Source organism: Delphinapterus leucas, chromosome 6 (genome assembly GCF_059928025.1).
Source record: "Delphinapterus leucas isolate spDelLeu-1000000601 "Yukka" chromosome 6, BTC_Dleu_Yukka2, whole genome shotgun sequence".
In the NCBI taxonomy this organism is placed as follows: domain Eukaryota; kingdom Metazoa; phylum Chordata; class Mammalia; order Artiodactyla; family Monodontidae; genus Delphinapterus; species Delphinapterus leucas.
This window is the reverse complement of record NC_143134.1, coordinates 99,458,524-99,475,983: the sequence shown is the minus strand read 5'-3', so window position 1 is coordinate 99,475,983 and position 17,460 is coordinate 99,458,524. Positions and strand designations below refer to the sequence as shown.

The 17,460-nt window shown below is 47.1% G+C and overlaps 1 long non-coding RNA gene across 1 annotated transcript; it reads left to right on the top strand.

Moving 5' to 3' along the window:
* Positions 1 to 8,094: 8,094 nt before the first annotated feature.
* Positions 8,095 to 11,043, top strand: LOC149749018 (uncharacterized). The gene is made up of 3 exons (XR_016393603.1): positions 8,095 to 8,921; positions 9,085 to 9,191; positions 10,125 to 11,043. It is a non-coding gene; the product is annotated as an uncharacterized LOC149749018 (long non-coding RNA).
* The last annotated feature ends 6,417 nt before the right edge of the window (positions 11,044 to 17,460 follow it).

Genomic DNA, 17,460 nt, shown 5'->3' with positions numbered 1-17,460 from the left:
ACGGTTCACACCCTCCCACATCTTTGAGCAACTCTAGACCAAGGACCAATTCCTCTCCATCTCCAAATCCCTGGCACGATGTAGGGACTCAGAAAATGGTTGTTGAATGAATGAAAGGTTAGAAGACTATTCCACATCCATAGAAGACCACAGGCCCTGACATCCTGTATCTCAGGAGTTACATGTGGCTCTAATTTAGATCTCATTTAATTTATTTGAGTATTTCTGTTGGGCACCTCTGCATTTTCTTTTTTAATAAATGTATTTATTTATTTATTTTTTGGCTGCATTGGGTCTTTGTTGCTGCACGCGGGCTTTCTCTAGTTGTGGCGAGAGGGGCCTACTCTTCATTGTGGTGCATGGGCTTCTCATTGTGGTGGCTTCTCTTGTTGCAGAGCATGGGCTCTAGGCACGTGGCCTTCAGTAGTTGTGGCACGTGGGCTCAGTAGTTGTGGCTCGCGGGCTCTAGAGCACAGGCTCAGTAGTTGTGGTGCGTGGGCTTAGCTGCCCCGTGGCATGTGGGATCTTCCCGGACCAGGGCTTGAACCCGTGTCCCCTGCATTGGCAGGCAGCTTCTTAACCACTGCGCCACCAGGGAAGCCCCTGAATTTTCTTATTAAAATTATTACTAGTATTAGGAGGCAAAATGCATACAAAACATTTATACACTATATATGTAAATTATGAAATACAGTTTAAAAATGAATACCTATAGTCCACCACCCAAGTTGACGATAGAGCATTTCTAGTACTGCTGCATCTACCTAGGTGAGCCTTTCCTAACTCACCCCCTTGCAGACTGTCACAGACCTCTCATGGCATTTCTATTGAACTTTCTGTTCCTTATTCCCTTTGTTTTTTAATGACTTCACTCCCAGTGAATAAGAAACAATCTATTACTTAGCTTATTTTGTTTTGCTTGGTTTGCTTTTCATGAAAAGGTGTCCTACTCCATCAAATCCTACACAGCGTGCTTTCTTTACTCATTAATTCCATGTCATTGCGCGTGGCTATAACTCATCCATGCCCCTTGTGTGAATATATATTGTTATTCATTCACCTGTGGATGGACATTATGCCTGTTTCCAGTCGTTGGCCCTTATTTCCAAGGCTGCTATGAACATTCTGTGTGTATTTTCTGGTGTACGCAAGCGGGCTCCGCCTAGGGTATAGACCAAGAAGTGGACTGCTGGGTTATAAGGTTCTGACTTGGCCCAGAATACCCTCTAGTCTTGCCCCCATGACCCCCGCCAAGCCCAGCCCTCTGTGTTCCATTCCCAGAACGCTGATTTGCCATGTACTTCCTGCCTCTAGGCCTTCGGCCATGCCTGGAATGCCTTTACTTCTCCTCTTCCCTCTCCTCTCTTCTCTTTGAAGCCCAGCTCAAAGCTCCACCTCTCAGGCGGCCTGACAGCCAGTCTCCCCTGCATCTCTGCATGCTTCATTTGGGCCAAGGGAGGAAATATTCAATGCTAAGCCCCACTCTACTGTCCCCTGGTGTTGGGATTTTAAAACGTTTTCTCGTCTCTCCCAAGCTCAGATCTGCATCCCTAAAACAGAAGGGAAATGCTACTAAGCCTGAACGGGGCCAGGCTTCCATTTCTTACAGTCATTGGGCAATTAATACACTGTGGTGTCAGGCTGTGGTTAGGATCATAAGCTTTGGAATGAGATCATCCTGGGCTTGAGGATTAAATGAGTCAATGTATATAAAAGACTTAGCACAACGCCTGGCACTTCAAAGATGTGGAGTAATTTCTAGCCATTGTTAATACGCCCTGATGAAGGACTCACTATTTGTATTCCCAATTTACAGATAGGGAAACTGAGGCACAGAGAGATTATACAGTTTGCCCAAGGTATATGGTCGAGTTAAGATTTGAACTCTGACAACAAGCCCAAGCCCCTAACTGCAGTTTGAAGATGAGGGGCTAAAAACAAAGCATTAAACTCAGAAAGCATTTTCTCCTTTTCTGCCTGCTGGGTATTTGGCCAAATCACTTTGACTTGTGCCTGAATCTCTATTTTTCTCTCTCTGATGATAGGAAGTTTCAGATGGAAAAAGCCTGGCCGTTTTTGCATCTGGTACCTTCCCGGTATAGCTGGGGCAAAAGGATGCATTTAAAAGTGATCAGAATGGTTCATTATGAGGGAATCTCCTTGCTAGGAGCTATTGCTTCTCTCTGTCTTTCTCTCACCTAAAAAACTCCCAAGTTTATGAAGTAATAAGCCTAAACTGTAAACATGTTTTTCAATTCACTACCATCTGTCTGGTGAGTCATAAAGCTCCTTGAAAATGAGGTGTGAATGAGGACCATCCCGACAATGACAAGTTTAAACTTCAGGTTTTAAAGTTGTAAAGTGGTAACTGGAAGTCTTCAGACCATTTAGGTCTTTTGAAGAATAGACACCCTGCCCTGTGCTTTTCTGGCCCGTTCACCCAGGTACCCCAAGCACTTGTCAACAGGATTTGGTGTTCTTTCAACTTTGCACTAAGATGCAAGGATTTTATTGTATGCCATTTTTTTTTAAAAAGATGAACTTTTTTTTTTAAGTCTTTATTGAATTCGTTACAATATTGCTTCTGTTTTATGTTTTGGTTTTTTTTTTTTTTGGCTGCAAGGCATTTGGGATCTTAGCTCCCCAACCGGGGATCGAACTCGCACCCCCTGTATTGGAAGGCAAAGTCTTAAACACTGGACTGCCAGGGAAGCCCCTGAACTTTTAAAAAAAAATAAATTTATTTATTTATTTTTGGCTGCATTGGGTCTTCGTTGCTGTGCACGGGCTTTCTCTAGTTGTGGCGAGTGGGAGCTACTCTTCATTGCGTTGCGAGGGCTTCTCACTGCAGTGCCTTCCATCCTTGTGGAGCACGGGCTCTAGGCGCGTGGGCTTCAGTAGTTGTGGCTCGCGGGCTCAGTAGTTGTGGTTTGTGGGCTCTAGAGAGGCTCAGTAGTTGTGGTGCCTGGGCTTAGTTGCTCCGTGGCATGTGGGATCTTCCTGGACCAGGGATCAAACCCTGCACTGGCAGGCAGATTCTTAACCACTGCGCCACCAGGGAAGTCCCTATGTAATTTTTAATTGTGATAAAATACACATAAAATGTACTATCTTAACCATTTCAAAGCATACAGTTCAGTGGTGTTAAGTACATTCACATTGTTGTGCCAGCAACACTACCATCCATCCCCAGAACTTCTTCCTCTTCTCAGACTGAAACTCTTCACCCATTAAACACTAAGTCTCCACTTCCCTTTCCTCCCAGACCCTCATAACCATCACTCTGCTTTCTATCTCTATGGATTTGACTACTGTAGGTACCTTATGGAAGTGGAATCACACATTATTTGTCTTTTTGTGACTGGTTTGTTTCACTTAGGATAATGCCCACAAGTTCATCCGTGTTGTAGCATGTGTCAGAATTTCCTTGCTTTTAAAGGCTGAATAAAATTCCCTTGTATGTACAGACCACATTTGGTTTATCTACTCATCCACTAATGGACATTTAAGTTGCTTCCATCTTTTGGCTACCATGAACAATGCTGCTATGAACAGGGGTGCACAAATATCTGTTTAAGACCTTGACTTCAGTTCTTTGGGGTATATACCCAAGAGTGGAATTGCTGGATCATACAGTAACTCTATATTTAATTTTTTGAAGAGCTACCACACTGTCTTCCATAGTGGCTGCCCCTCTTTACACTCCTACTAACAGTGTACAAGGTTCCAATTTCTCTAGGTTCTCACCAACACTGTTATTTTCTGGGTTTTTTTTTTTTTTTTTGCTGGGGTGCGGGGGTTGTTTTGTTTTGTTTTGATGGCAGCCATCCTGATGGGTGTGAGGTAGTATCTCATTGTGGTTTTGAAGTCACTAAGTCTTCGCTACCTCTTATATTAGACCAGGACCTCCATGAAGCAGGTGCTAAGGTGGGATTAGGCATGGAGGGATTTTATTAGGAAAAACACCTGTGAGGAGAAACCAGGAGGGGGCAGTGGGAGGCTGAGGAAGCTGGGAGGGGTAGGGGGATGTGAGGAAGGGAATAGAGGTGTCTACATGCTATCTCAAGAGTTGGAACAAGGGTGGACATAAGTCTGACCCCAGTGAAGGAGACAAGGATAGAAGCTTGGGTAGACTTATCTATACTATCACGCATCTATATTATCTAAGGAAGATTCAGCAAGGTTGTGGGGAGTCCTTGAACCAATGTCACCTCACAGAAGAGTCCTGTATCTCCCAGGAACAGGGCTGCCTTGGTATGCCTACTGCACTCAGTGAATGGTTGGGAGCCACCTGTGGCAGATGTACAAACACAGTGCTGGATTTCACAGCAGCACTGGGTCAGGGACGGCCAATTACTCTCTCTGTAGTTGGAAGTCTAAGTGAAATGAGGTCATACAGGAGTAGGGTGGGCCCCTAATCCAATATGACTGGCGTCCGTATAAAAAGGAGGAACTTGGACCGGGACGCGCACACAGGAAGAATGCCGTGTGAAGAGAAGTTAGAGATGGGTGATGCTTCTACAAGCCAAAAGACGTCAAACACTAGCGAACTGCCAGAAGCCAGGCGAGAGACATGGAACAGTTTCTCCCTCGGAGCCCTCAGAAGGAACCAACCCTGCCCACACTTTAATCTTGTACTTGTCGTCTTCAGTACTGGGAGACAATACATTTCTGTTCTTTAAGCCATTTGGGTTTTGGTATTTTGTACAGCAGCCCTAGCAAACTAATATAGGAGAGGAAGAAACAGGTTATCACGATCATCACATAGGATGTTCACTGTTTAAGGAGCATCTATACCACTATAATGATTACATTAAAGAAAATTATGTTACTAGAAAAAAGATAGTTGCTTATCAGATTATTCTGATGTGGCAATACACAAATGTCTTCAAACAGCTGGTACCTTGTAAAAAGAGGCTCTTGTAAACAGGATATTCCTGTTGGCATGGAACTGAATATTTGCTTAGAAAAACCGTGCCCTGTTTCTGCAACAATCAACCAATGCAAACAAGGAAATATAGCTGGAGAAATAAGAAAATGTATATATCATAGAAAATCCCCTGGACGTGAACGTAGACAAGACCAGCTGAAGAGTGACAAAAGATGTCTGGCAAACTTAGAAGTTTGCCCTTTGAAACGTTTGACATTTTCCTGGAAAAGTCACGCTCAGGTACTATGAAAAGAAAAAGCATAGAATGTCAAAGCGGGAAGGGAGCTTAGGGATAATCTAATCTATCTACCTAATTGTACTGGTTGAAGAAATGGAAGCCCAGAGAGGGGAAGGGACTTGTCCAGGGTCACACAGCCAGCTGGGACTCCTGAACTCAGCTCTTCTGTCTCCAAGTTCACAAGTCTTTCCCTCTCTGCCATCCTTTCTTTCATTCTCCTACATCTCTCCCTGTGCCTGCTTCCTTACCAGGTTGTTTGAGTGCATCAGAAAAAAAAAAAATTACTTTCTACCTGGCAAATGAACTCTCCTCACTGCTCTCGTTATCCCTGGGATTTTGGCAGGGCTGGCTTTATGCTCTCTCCCACTGACCTGGGAGTGCCTGAGGATTATTCCAAGTTATGTCACTAGAGCTGACAGGCAGGGTGACATCCTTCTCCCACAGCGCCTGATTTATTACCCCGGGGCGGGGGGGGGGCAGGGAATTGAATGCCCAGCAAAGTCCTTTCTCCCTGGCTCTCTCCATCCCCATGAAGACATCCAAGGAGACACTTCACCTTGTGACAGGTGGGAGGGGAGGGGCTGGGGGCAACCACATCACAGCATCCAGCACATACCACACAAGAGACTGAGCTCTTACAACACACAGCAACAAAGCCCCCGGAGGAAAGAGGCAAGCTCCTGAGGAGCCCAGACATGGGGAAATGTTTAGAGGGAGAGAGAATGGGCTTCACCCCTGGGTTTGAATCTGGCTCTGTCCTAACCTTGGGCAGGTTCCTGAATTTCTCTGAGCTTCCTTTTCAACGTCTGAACACGGGGTGTTAGGAGGATTTGATGAGATGATGCACCTAAAATGCTGGGTCCCATGCTTACTGCTGATGCGTGGTTGTCCACGTGGCTGTTTTTATATGAACGGCTGCTTGTCTAGGTTTCTGATCACTTCCACTCGGGAACTTTGGGGACCGAGAAGACCAAGACTAGTGGGATCTGACAGGCTCGTTGTGCCAGCCTCCTGACTAGTCTCTCTGCCTCAATTCTCTCCTCTCCTCCCCACTCCACCTGCCCTCCCAAGGGATCTCGATGAAGGGCCAATCTGTTCATGTTCTTTCCTCCACAAGAACCTCCTTCGGCTGCCCTTCATTTCCAGGATCAAGTCCAAACTCCGGACTTTGGACACGAGTCCACCATCAGCTGCACCTGGCAACCCACCATGTTCAAGCCTCCCCAAAATCGCTCGCTGCTCTCTAAACACCTGCTGCTTTTTCACCCCTCCACATCTTTGCACAAACCTCCCCTGCCTCCTGGCCCACCCTTCCTCCTCTTCTTGATCTAGCCTGGTGGTTCCCAAAGTGTGGTCCCTGGACCACAGGGACCACCGCATCACCAGGGAGCTTCTTAGAGATGCAAATCCTTGGGCCCCACCTCAGACCTACGGAATCAGAAACACTGAGCATGGGAACCACCAATGTGGGTTTCAACAAGTCCTCCTGGGGATTCTGATGCACCATTACGTTTGAGAACCGCTGACTAGTGAAAGCGGACTCAACTAAGATCACGTGTTGCTCTTTTAGGATGTCCTTCCCAACTCCCTGTCACCCTCTGCAGAGGAAATGCTTCCTTCTTCAAAGCTCCTCAAAGTGTTCATTGAGGGCTTCCCTGGTGGCGCAGTGGTTGAGAATCCGTCTGCTGATGCAGGGGACACGGGTTCATGCCCCGGTCCGGGAAGATCCCACATGCTGCAGAGCTGCTGGGCCCGTGAGCTATGGCCGCTGAGGCTGCGCGTCCGGAGCCTGTGCTCCGCAACGGGAGAGGCCGCAACAGTGAGAGGCCCGCGTACCGCAAAAAAAAAAAAAAAAAAAAAAGAAAAAGTGTTCATTGAACACTGAACACACCTCCTAGCGCTGCTGACCACCTCCAGTGTCTGTGATTGTTCTCTCTTCACACTTATGTTCCCACATTAGCCAGGAGAGCCTTGAGGCCAGGGACCTGGTCACACAAGTCTGTGTCTGCCCCAGTGCCCAGAATAGTGCCAAAAACATGTGATGAATGTGCCCATGAGCCTTCATGTCCTGAAGATCTGTAAAACTTACATTTGCCTACATTTATAAAGCACATCAAACCCTAGAACCCTGGACCAATTTCAGCAGCATGGGACAACAAGGCCTCTAGGAGGGTTTCTCATACTCATTAATCTGTGATTCGTGAACTTTGCCTCTCTACCTTCCCCACATTCAATCTCTATCCTCCCCTCCCCCGCCCCGCAAATAGCCAGAAAGTCATTGCCATCTCATATATTTTATCCATGTACTTGTGCATTCTATTTCCTCATATACTTGTGCCAGGTTAGTTTTTATTTTTAATCTTAATTTTTAATTGTGGTAAAATACACATAACATAAAATTTACCATCTTAACCATTTTTAAGTGTGCAGTTCAGTGTTGAGTATATTCACTTCAGTTGAGTATATTCACTTCTGTGACAGTTTTAATAGTGAAAAAATAATGATTTAAATTACTAGGAACCAAGGGAATTTCAATGGTTAGGACTCCGTGCTTTCATTGCCGAGGGCCCAGGTTCGATCCCTGCTCAGGGAACTAAGATCCCACAAGCCGTGCAGCACAGCCAAAAAATAAGATGAAATGAACTGAAATGAAATAATAAAATAATAAAATTAAACAATATTCTGCCTTTATTAAAATAATAAATTAAAATAAATTACTAGGAAACAAGCAAAATTGGCAATCCAAGAATATTCTCACATCCATACTGAGATCTGGAGCTCTCTGAGAGGTGTGCACACCCCATTTTGAGAATAACAGTCACAGCTAACATTTATCGAATGCTTAGTAAGTTCCAGGCACTATGCTAATTGCTTTCACGCATCTCTTATCTAATAGTTACACCAAATCTAGGAGGCAAATATTATTATCATATCCATACTACAGAAGAAGAAACTAATACATAGAGAAAAAGAGTAACTTTGCTAATGAGCTGTGGATCTTTGGATCCAGACCTCAGGGCTGCTCTGCTGAAGCACCTGTCAGTGCCCAAAGCCTAGGTCCCAGCCTTCTAGAAATACCAAAGTCTCTCAAGTGTACAGCGGTTCCCCTTGACTTCCAGATCCATTCTCAGCTAGTTGGTCTTTGCGTCTGTAGACCATGAATGACCCATGCAATCTTCTCTCCAGTCAGGCCATTTCACTGCCATTCAGGCTCAGCCTTTGCTTAGCCTCATGGAATCACAGTCCCTTACTTGAAATGGGACCAGAGCTGGAATCCTCAGTCTGTCACTTGGCACCTCTGCGGCCTAAGACAATTGGCTTCTCTTGCTAAGCCTCAGCTCTTTCCCTTGTAAACTGGGAATCCTCTAGCATCACAATCTCTTACCTAAAACCCTCCAGGCCAGTTGTGTCTCAGAGTTCAGCGTTTCAGATTTTAGAAAGGTGACAAGTATACATACTGTGTATTATATAACATCCCACTGGAGTCTGCAACACAAAATCAAACACACTACTATTTTTGCAGCAAGAGTCTAAATAGTCACACTGAGTGGGATAAAGACTCGTATTATTTCAAATTAGATTCTACCACTAAAGAAGTTACAGAAGTGTTTTCATTTTTTAAGCTTTCTGGAATTTGGAATGGAGATTACGGATTTGTACCTGCCTCAGAGTGTTACCACAAGGACTAAATACACTCGAAGTACATGCAAATACTTTTGAGAGGAGGAGCAGGTACTACTGGAGGAGCAGAAGGTACTTAACAGAGGGCAGCCCTTCCTTCTTCCTCCCTTTTCCAAATCCTACATTTTCCTCCGGCTCCTTCCAAACTGTCTTCTTTGACTTTCCTGTTCATGACCCATTTCCTGAATGTGCTCCTCCCTGACCAAGACTTGCTTTCTTCACATTCTCCTCACAGGAATCTCTCCAGAAAAGCAGTCTTTTGAGCTCATCCTCCAGCTTGGAAATGTCAACTTGTATGCCCTCCAGTCAGCTGGCCTGTACCATTTTTCAGGGCTTTTGGAGGTAAGCTAGGGTGCTTTCTTGCAAAAGCATGGTCACATGTAACCCAAGGTTTTTTTAGAAAGATGAACACGCTCACTCTCCTACCAGAAACCCTAAACAGCCCTCTCTTGCTGACAAATGTTTGAGGGAGGGTGAACCAAGAGGGGATGAGCCAGCTGGGCTAATCTCTTAGTCTTCTGGGGATTGGCCAACTCTAGGTCCCTTCAGGGTCTAGCACTTGCCAGCAGTCAGGGTATGACCACACCATGTGCGGGGGATGCCTTTGGAGTACACAGAAATGTGGCGAGGTCAGAGGCAAGGCATCCGTTAAGAACCTACGTCAGTTCGCAGAGTGATGTTGTTGCCCTGATGACGATATTGCCCCACGGAACGGGAAAGGCTCTTCCCTGATCTAAGCCATTATTATGTGGGTCCTGTTCTGGCCACAGACACCACGTGGGTAGTCAGGCCCCTGCCGTTATTTCAGCCTCCGGGGTGAAAACACCCGAACCGTGGAATCTTTTCTGTTCCTGGCTGCAGTTCAAACTGTGCAGACTCTGGATTCACCACTGTTTGTCTCCACCAATCACCACAGCAGGCAGAAGGGCCTCCTGAGGCACATCTACTCTCCTGCATCTTGTGTTTCTGGCTGCTTCACAGCTGGCACCCCTGCCGCCATTTTGGCAGGGGCCCAAGGCCTAGAAAATGAAGGAATCTAGCAACCGCCGGGGACGTAGCCCTGCCGGGTGAGGCTAGTGGAGGGAACATTGTGCTGGAGGGAGGTGGGGTCTGAGTCGCGCTAGCCGGCCTGCGTTAGACGCGGAGGTGGGGAAGGAGAGGCTGCCAAGGGGCTGGGGAGCAGCCAGCGCCGGCCTTAGCTGCTTGCGCCCCTCGTGGCGCCCGCAGGAACTGCAGACCGAGGTCCGTGCTTACTGTTACTGTTGATTTCAGCAGCTTTGATGATGCCTGGGCTGGCCTCTTCGGAGGAATGTAGACCTGTCTGCACCCGAAAATCAAAACCGAGTCCAAGGGGCGTGGCCGGGCCGCTGGCGGAGAGGCCCCACCTCACTTGGGCGGACACCGGCGGCTGGAACTAAGGCCTGGCAGAGGGGGCCCAGGTGGTGGCTCCCGGCTCAGGGCCAGCCACGCTGCTTTCCCACGTGGGCAGGCGTTCGCTTCCCTAGAACGAGCGGACTCCAGGAAGGGAGGAAGTCTCCCCAAGAGAGGAAAGCAGGGGGCTTTTCCCTCTGTGTGCAGCGTCCTGCCCCAGGAAGCAGCTGCTCCAAAGAGCCCAAGTGGGGCTTTCGCAGGGATTCTAAAGATTAGTCGTGAGATACTCAGAATCATTATAACCCATGAGTGTGATCCCTGGGGTTTAAAGCCCTCCCAAGACTCCCATCACCGACCACAGGCCTGCCTAATACTAGCCACTAGGAGCGTGTGGCTGTTGAGTACTCGAAATGTACTCCCAATCCATCAGAGTTCAAAGAATCAGTATGAAAAAAGTAATTATTTTATTAATAAAAACGTTTGTACACTGAGCTAAATAAAATATATTAAAGTTAATTTTACCTTTTTGTTTCATTAAAAAAATGTGGCTACTGGAGAATTTAAAATTACGTTCATGGCTCATGTTGTATTTCTATAGTCCAACATGCCAAGCTTCTTTCCTGCCTCAGGGCCTTTGTACTTGCTCTTCTCTCTGACTAGAATGATTTTCTTCCAGCAGGACACCCTTCTTTCTCCTTATTCAGATCTCAATTCAAAGTTCTCATACCTGACTGCTAAACAGCCCCCTCTATCCTCCTCTCATCATATTATCCAGTTGTATTGTCTTCACAGCACATAACACTCTTTCCATATTGTGTTTACTGTTCCCCCCAACCCCCATCCCCCCAAAAAAGAAAACAACCCAGTGTCTCTTCATCCTTAGAACAGAAGCTCCTTGAGAGCTGAGGCCTTGAACAGCCTGGTCACTGTGGTCTCCTCGGTGCCCGCAGTAAATATTTATTGAATGAATGTTGAGAGGGGGATATCCTTCAAGTGCCTTGTTTGCCTTCAAGATGGCCAAAGCTAAAATTCTCATCTGTGTGTCTTAAATAGACATTCTCGTTGCTCCTTTGTTTTGCCTTTTCTGTTACTTGTGCTGGGAAATGGAAAAGCAAATTTGAATTTGCATTACTGTCACAGTGCTTTCCTTTGCTGGTTTACAGCTGAGCTTCAAGGTTAAGAGTTCAGGCTTTAGGTACACGGGGTACTAGTTCTGGTTCTACTCATCAGTTCTGTGACCCCGTCTACCTTGGGGTCTACTGTCTACCTTGGGGCCCCAGTGCTCCCTAAGCGCTGATCTCTAAGGGTCCTTCCTGTCCCAATGTGAGGATTTGGGTGTTTGGATTTAGGCCCCTGCGAAGGGCAGTTCACCATGTCCTGCACTCCAAAGCCACTTTGCTGGCACTGCAGTCTCCATTAACCAACTAGCCAGAGTGCTTGGGGCAAGAGGTGTCCTGGTTCATTTAACTTCCTGGCTAAGTGTCAACTAACAAAAATATCCTTACTGAAAATATGAATAGTATATGAATCCATTTTCCAGCTCTAGGAAGTTACTTCATTAAATACAATGACGTATTCTTAGAAAGTATTAAGGAGGCATTGCTGTTTCCCTCTCAAATTTAAAACTAAGTAGTGGGGCTGAGTCCGAGAGACCTTTGGGGGTCCCAGCTCTGTTAAGCACAGCTGTGTGACTTCAGGCAAGGCATGGCCTTAACCTTCAGGGCATCTGTTTTCTTGTGAGGGTGACAGTACCCAGCTTCCAGGGATGTTATGAGGACGAAAGGAGACACATATAAAGTGCTTAGCAAGGTGTCTGGAGTGTAGCAAGTGCTCAATATTTATTATTATTGTGTGCAATGTCTCTGACCACTGCAATGTACTGAGCCCTACACTTAATTAAGGGAGGGCAAGTGCCAGGACAGAGCTGGCCTCCAGTCCTGACCTGCCCCTGAAATACTCTGGGGCTCTGGGCGAGCCCCACCACTCCCAGGCCTCAGTTTCCTCTTAGGTAAGATGAGGCGTCTGGTTAATCTGTGATTTCCATGCAGGTGCTGGAAGCAGCCGGGCTCGGGATTCCCTGGGGTCTTTGCTTTGGGCAAGCTTGAGTCTCCGCCCTGCTCTGGAAGGTGGAGCCCTTCTGGCTGGCCCAGCTCCTTTCAGGGACCTCCCAGCCGCTCTGCCCCAGCCCCCAGCCCCGAAAAGTGATCCTGTGATGCCCTCTGGAGGAAGCAGGGCTCCCTTTCCTCTGCTGCCAAGTGCTTGGCCTCGAATCCCAGGCCCCAGCTCCAGAACAAGAGAAAAGTGTTGAGCCTGCAAATGCATGCCAGTTCGGGGAGATGTAGACTGTTCTTTCTAATCTTGCCCCTCGGGTCCTGCCTGGGCCTCCTCTCTGGGCTCCCTGCCTCCAGACTCCCCCACCGATGCCCTTCTAGGCTGCCCCTGCCTAAAACCCTTCCAGGCTTCCGGTGCAAAGCTCCCCCGAGGAAGCCCAAGGCCGACTGGGATGGCAACTCACACACAGCTCCAGACTCACTTTCACAGCGATCCACTCTCCAGGACTAATTTATCAATTAGGTATTGCAGATGTAGCTACAGAAAGATTTATTTCCAGAGCCTCTCTTTCTATATAGAGGTACATTCACCAAAAATGATAAAACAAGAAGGCTACCAAGTTTAATACATGTATAATTAAATGTCTACAAAATGTAACTTTATGTCAACTGTCTTTGCAGCTGGCCTCATAGCTATATATAACTCATATTTAATATGCAATGTGGGTGAATTTTAACATGCATGATATGGTGTGAAGATGGGGCCTTGGAAAATAACCACGCCTGGGGCCTCCAAGGCCTCACACCATCCCTGTCCTTCACACCCTCTGCTGTAGCCATTCTGAAATGCTTGCTGTTCCTCCCACGGGCTCACTTTCCCTGGATTCCAGGCCTGTGCACCTGCAGTTCTTCTGCTCGGAATGCCCTCTCTTTTCCGTCCGCACCCCTCACCCTCTCCACCTCGCCTGGCTCATTCCCATGAATCCCTCAACAGACATCTCAGGAGCCATATCCTCTGATGAGCTTTCTGATACCCAGGCAGAACCCCTACTACAAGCTCCCTTTTGCTCATGTCCGTGAGAAGAACACAGCAGGAAGGCCCAATACCAGCACCTTTGGCTGCTCCACTTGTACTTACATTGGCCCTGACTACCCTGAGGACCTGAACTGGGTCCCATTCGTCCCTGTGTCCCTAGCACCTGGCTCAGTGCCTGAGTCATAGGATCCTCTCATTGAATGTCTGGTGGATGGACAAGGAAAAGGGTGATGGATGGGTGGATGGATGGATGGATGGATGGATGGATGGGTGGATGGGTGGATGGATGGGTCAATATATGGAAGGTTCCAGCATTTTAGTGTAGGAAAGGAGATCCATCATCTGGTGTCTGAATTTCTTCCTGGGCACCCCTGCCAACTGACAGTTTAGGCTTTGCTGCACGTTTTCAGAGGCAGGAAACATCTGGCTCCACCACTTAGTCTGTGATCTTGGTCATGTTGCTTTCCTTCTCTAAGTTTGTCTTTTCATCTGTAAAATAGTCTCGTAACACCTAGATCATAGGACCACATGGGGTTAAATAAGATGACTTACATAAATTATAAGGTCATTTTGACACCTGACATTATTATTGCTTTGGTTCAAATTCCATTCAGAAGCTACAAGCAGCTTCTTCCTCAAGCTGATCCAAAACTTTCTTCCCCGTACTCCACCGGCTCAGTGACCACTCTGGAGTCTTGCATGCTGAGGAGGGCCAGACCATTTTAGTGGCAAGTCTGGTCAGTGCACTTATGTAGCAAGGGACAGAAAAAGCAACAGCACTGCACTTTCCTTGCGCCGACTGCCCTCTCCTGCCTGAGCACTGGACCAAAGGCACCAAAGAACCAGCCTCCAAGTTTAATGATATCCGGGGGTTGCAATCAGTGATCTCCAGAATGTGGCCAACTCTAGATAATAGGACAATACTTGCCAGAGAAAACCAACAACAAGCAAATTGCAAGAGGAAGAAAAAAAGACAGAGAAGGAAATTTTAGACTAAAAAATCCAGGAAAGACACAGCAACCAAATGTTATACGTGGATTTTGTTTGCATTTTGATTGGAACAAACCAACTATTTTTTAAAAACAGTGATGTAATCAAGCAACGTAAACACTGGATGGTACTAAGAAATTGTTCTTAATTTTTTAGGTGCAGTTATGGTATTTTGTGTGTGTGTTTAATTCTTATCTTCTGGAGGTATCCACTGAAATATTTATGAATGAAATCATTTGAGATTTGGTTCAAAATGATCCTATATGTATGGAGAGTGGGATATGGGGAATGCATGAAGATATAGATAAAATAAATATGCCTAGGGCTTCCCAGGTGGCACAGTGGTTAAGAATCCGCCTGTCAATACGGGGGACACGGGTTCGAGTTCTGGTCGGGGAAGATCCCACATGCCGGGGAGCAACTAAGCCTGTGTGCTACAACTGAGCCTGTGCTCTAGAGCCCGAGAGCCACAACTACTAAAGCCCTCAAGCATAGAGCCCGTGTTCCACAGCAAGAGAAGCCACTGCAATGAGAAGCCCGTGCAACCCAACGAAGACCCAATGTAGCCAAAAGTAAATAAATAAATTAATTTTAAAATAAATAAACTTGGCTATGAATTGATACATGCTATAGCTGGCTGGGTCCATGGAGGTTTATTATACTGTTCTTTCTAGTTTTGTGTATGTTTGAGATTTTCCATAATAAATAGTTTTTTTAAAACGTCATGAACTATTCTGATTCCTGGAGACACCTTGAATTCAGCTTTGGTGTGAATGCCTGTATAACCCTTCTTCGAGGGTGAGAGATGGAAGGAGTCAAGTCCTGGGCGTGGCAGGAGGAGCAGAAAGGAAGGATGAGTGCCGAGCACCATGCTACCCACCTCAGTGGTTAGCTCTGGACTGGCCACCATGTTTGATCCCCCGCAACATGCCAGCCTCTGTCCTAAGCCCTCTTCATTCCCTCATCTCAATTCACCCTGCGGGGAAGGCGTTTTCCTCACAGGCAAGAAAGCTGAGAGCCAAGGAGGTCACATAACTTGCCCTAAATCACAAAGCTCCAAAGAGTCCAAGTTCCGCCAGGGGAGTAGGGGGACAAAAAGGAAATACAACAGTAAAATGAGGGAGAGAAGAAACAAAAGACATGGGATCAATGAATAGTTCCATCAACCTAGGAAAGCAGTGAAGGAAGTTCCCAGGTAACAAGAGGCCTGGAGAGGCAAGACCAGACTGGAGCAAGAGAATAAGAAATCTCAAGAGAGGAGTTTCTGGAAACACTTGAAGGAACACCCTCTTTTATTACATAGAGGTTACATTATATGTGATGTTATATTTCTTGCAAAGAGTGTAAGAAACTATTAATTTAAAAGTTAAGCAGAGAGAACGGCTTGAAGATGGCGGAAGAGTAAGACACGGAGATCGCCTTCCTCCCCACGGATACACCAGAAATACATCTACACGTGGAACAACTCCTACAGAACACCTACTGAAGGCTGGCAGAAGATCTCAGACCTCCCAAAAGGCAAGAAACTCCCCACGTACCTGGGTAGGGCAAAAGAAAAAACAGAGACAAAAGAATAAGGACGGCACCTGCACCAGTGGGAGGGAGCTGTGAAGGAGGAAAGTTTTCCACACACTAGGAAGCCCCTTTGCGGGTGGAGACTGCGGGTGGCGGAGGGGGGAAGCTTCGGGACCGCGGAGGAGTGCACAGCGACGGGTGCGGAGGGCAAAGCGGGGAGATTCCCGCACAGAGGATCGGTGCCGACCGGCACTCACCAGCCCGAGAGGCTTGTCTGCTCACCCGCCCGGGCGGGCGGGGCTGCGAGCTGAGGCTCGGTTTCGGTTTCGGACGGAGCGCAGGGAGAGGACTGGGGTTGGCGGCTTGAACACAGCCTGAAGGGGTTAGTGCACCACGGCTAGCCGGGAGGGTGTCCGGGAAAAGTCTGCACCTGCCGAAGAGGCAAGAGACTTTTTCTTCCCTCTTTGTTTCCTGGTGCGCAAGGAGAGGGGTTTAAGAGCGCTGCTTAAAGGAACTACAGAGACGGACGCGAGCCGCGGCTAAAAGCGCGGACCCCAGAGACGGGCGGGAGACGCTAAGGCTGCTGCTGCCGCCACCAAGGGGCCTGTGTGCGAGCACAGGTCACTCTCCACACCCCTCTTCCGCGGAGCCTGTGCAGCCCGCCACTGCCAGGTTCCCGGGATCCAGGGACAACTCCCCGGGAGAACGCACGGCGGGCCTCAGGCTGGAGCAACATCACGCCGCCGCAGGCCCGCGCCGCACGCAGTGCCCCTCCTCCCCCACCCCCCTACCGGCCTGAGTGAGCCGGAGCCCCCGAATCAGCGGCTCCTTTAACCCCGTCCTGTCTGAGCAAAAAACAGACGCCCTCCAGCGACCTACACGCAGAGGCGGGGCCAAATCCAAAGCTGAGCTCCTGTGAGCTGTGAGAACAAAGAAGAGAAAGGGAAATCTCTCCCAGCAGCCTCAGAAGCAGCGGATTAAAGCTCCACAATCAACTTGATATACCCTGCTTCTGTGGAATACCTGAATAGACAAGGAATGATCCCAAATTGAAGAGGTGGACTTTAGGAGCGAGATCTATGATTTTTTTCCCTTTTCCTCTTTTTGTGAATGAGTACGTGTATGCTTCTGTGTGAGATCTTGTCTGTATAGTCTTGCTTCCACCATTTGTCCTAGGGCTCTATCCGTCCATGGTTTTTTAAAAAAATTTTTTTTCTTATTAATTTTAATTGTAATAACTTTATTATACTTTACCTTCGTTCTTTCTTTCTTTCTTTCCTTCCTTCCTTCCGTCCTTTAGACAACGAATCACCCCAAATTGAGGAGGTGGTCTCTGAGAGCAAGATTTATGATTTTTCCCCCTTTACCTCTTTTTGTGAAGGTGTATGTGTATGCTTCTGTGTAAGATTTTCTCTGTATAGCTTTGCTTCCAACATTTGTCCTAAGGTTCTATCCGTCCCTTTTTTTTTTTTCTAAATATTTTTTAATTCAATAACTATATTATACTTTATTTTATTTTTACTGTATCTTCTTTCTTTCTGTCTTTTTTCCTTCTTTCCCTCCTTCCTTCCTTCCTCCCTCCCTCCCTCCCTCCTTTATTTCATTCTTTGCTTCTTTCTTCCTTCCTTTCTTTCCTCCTTTCCTTCTT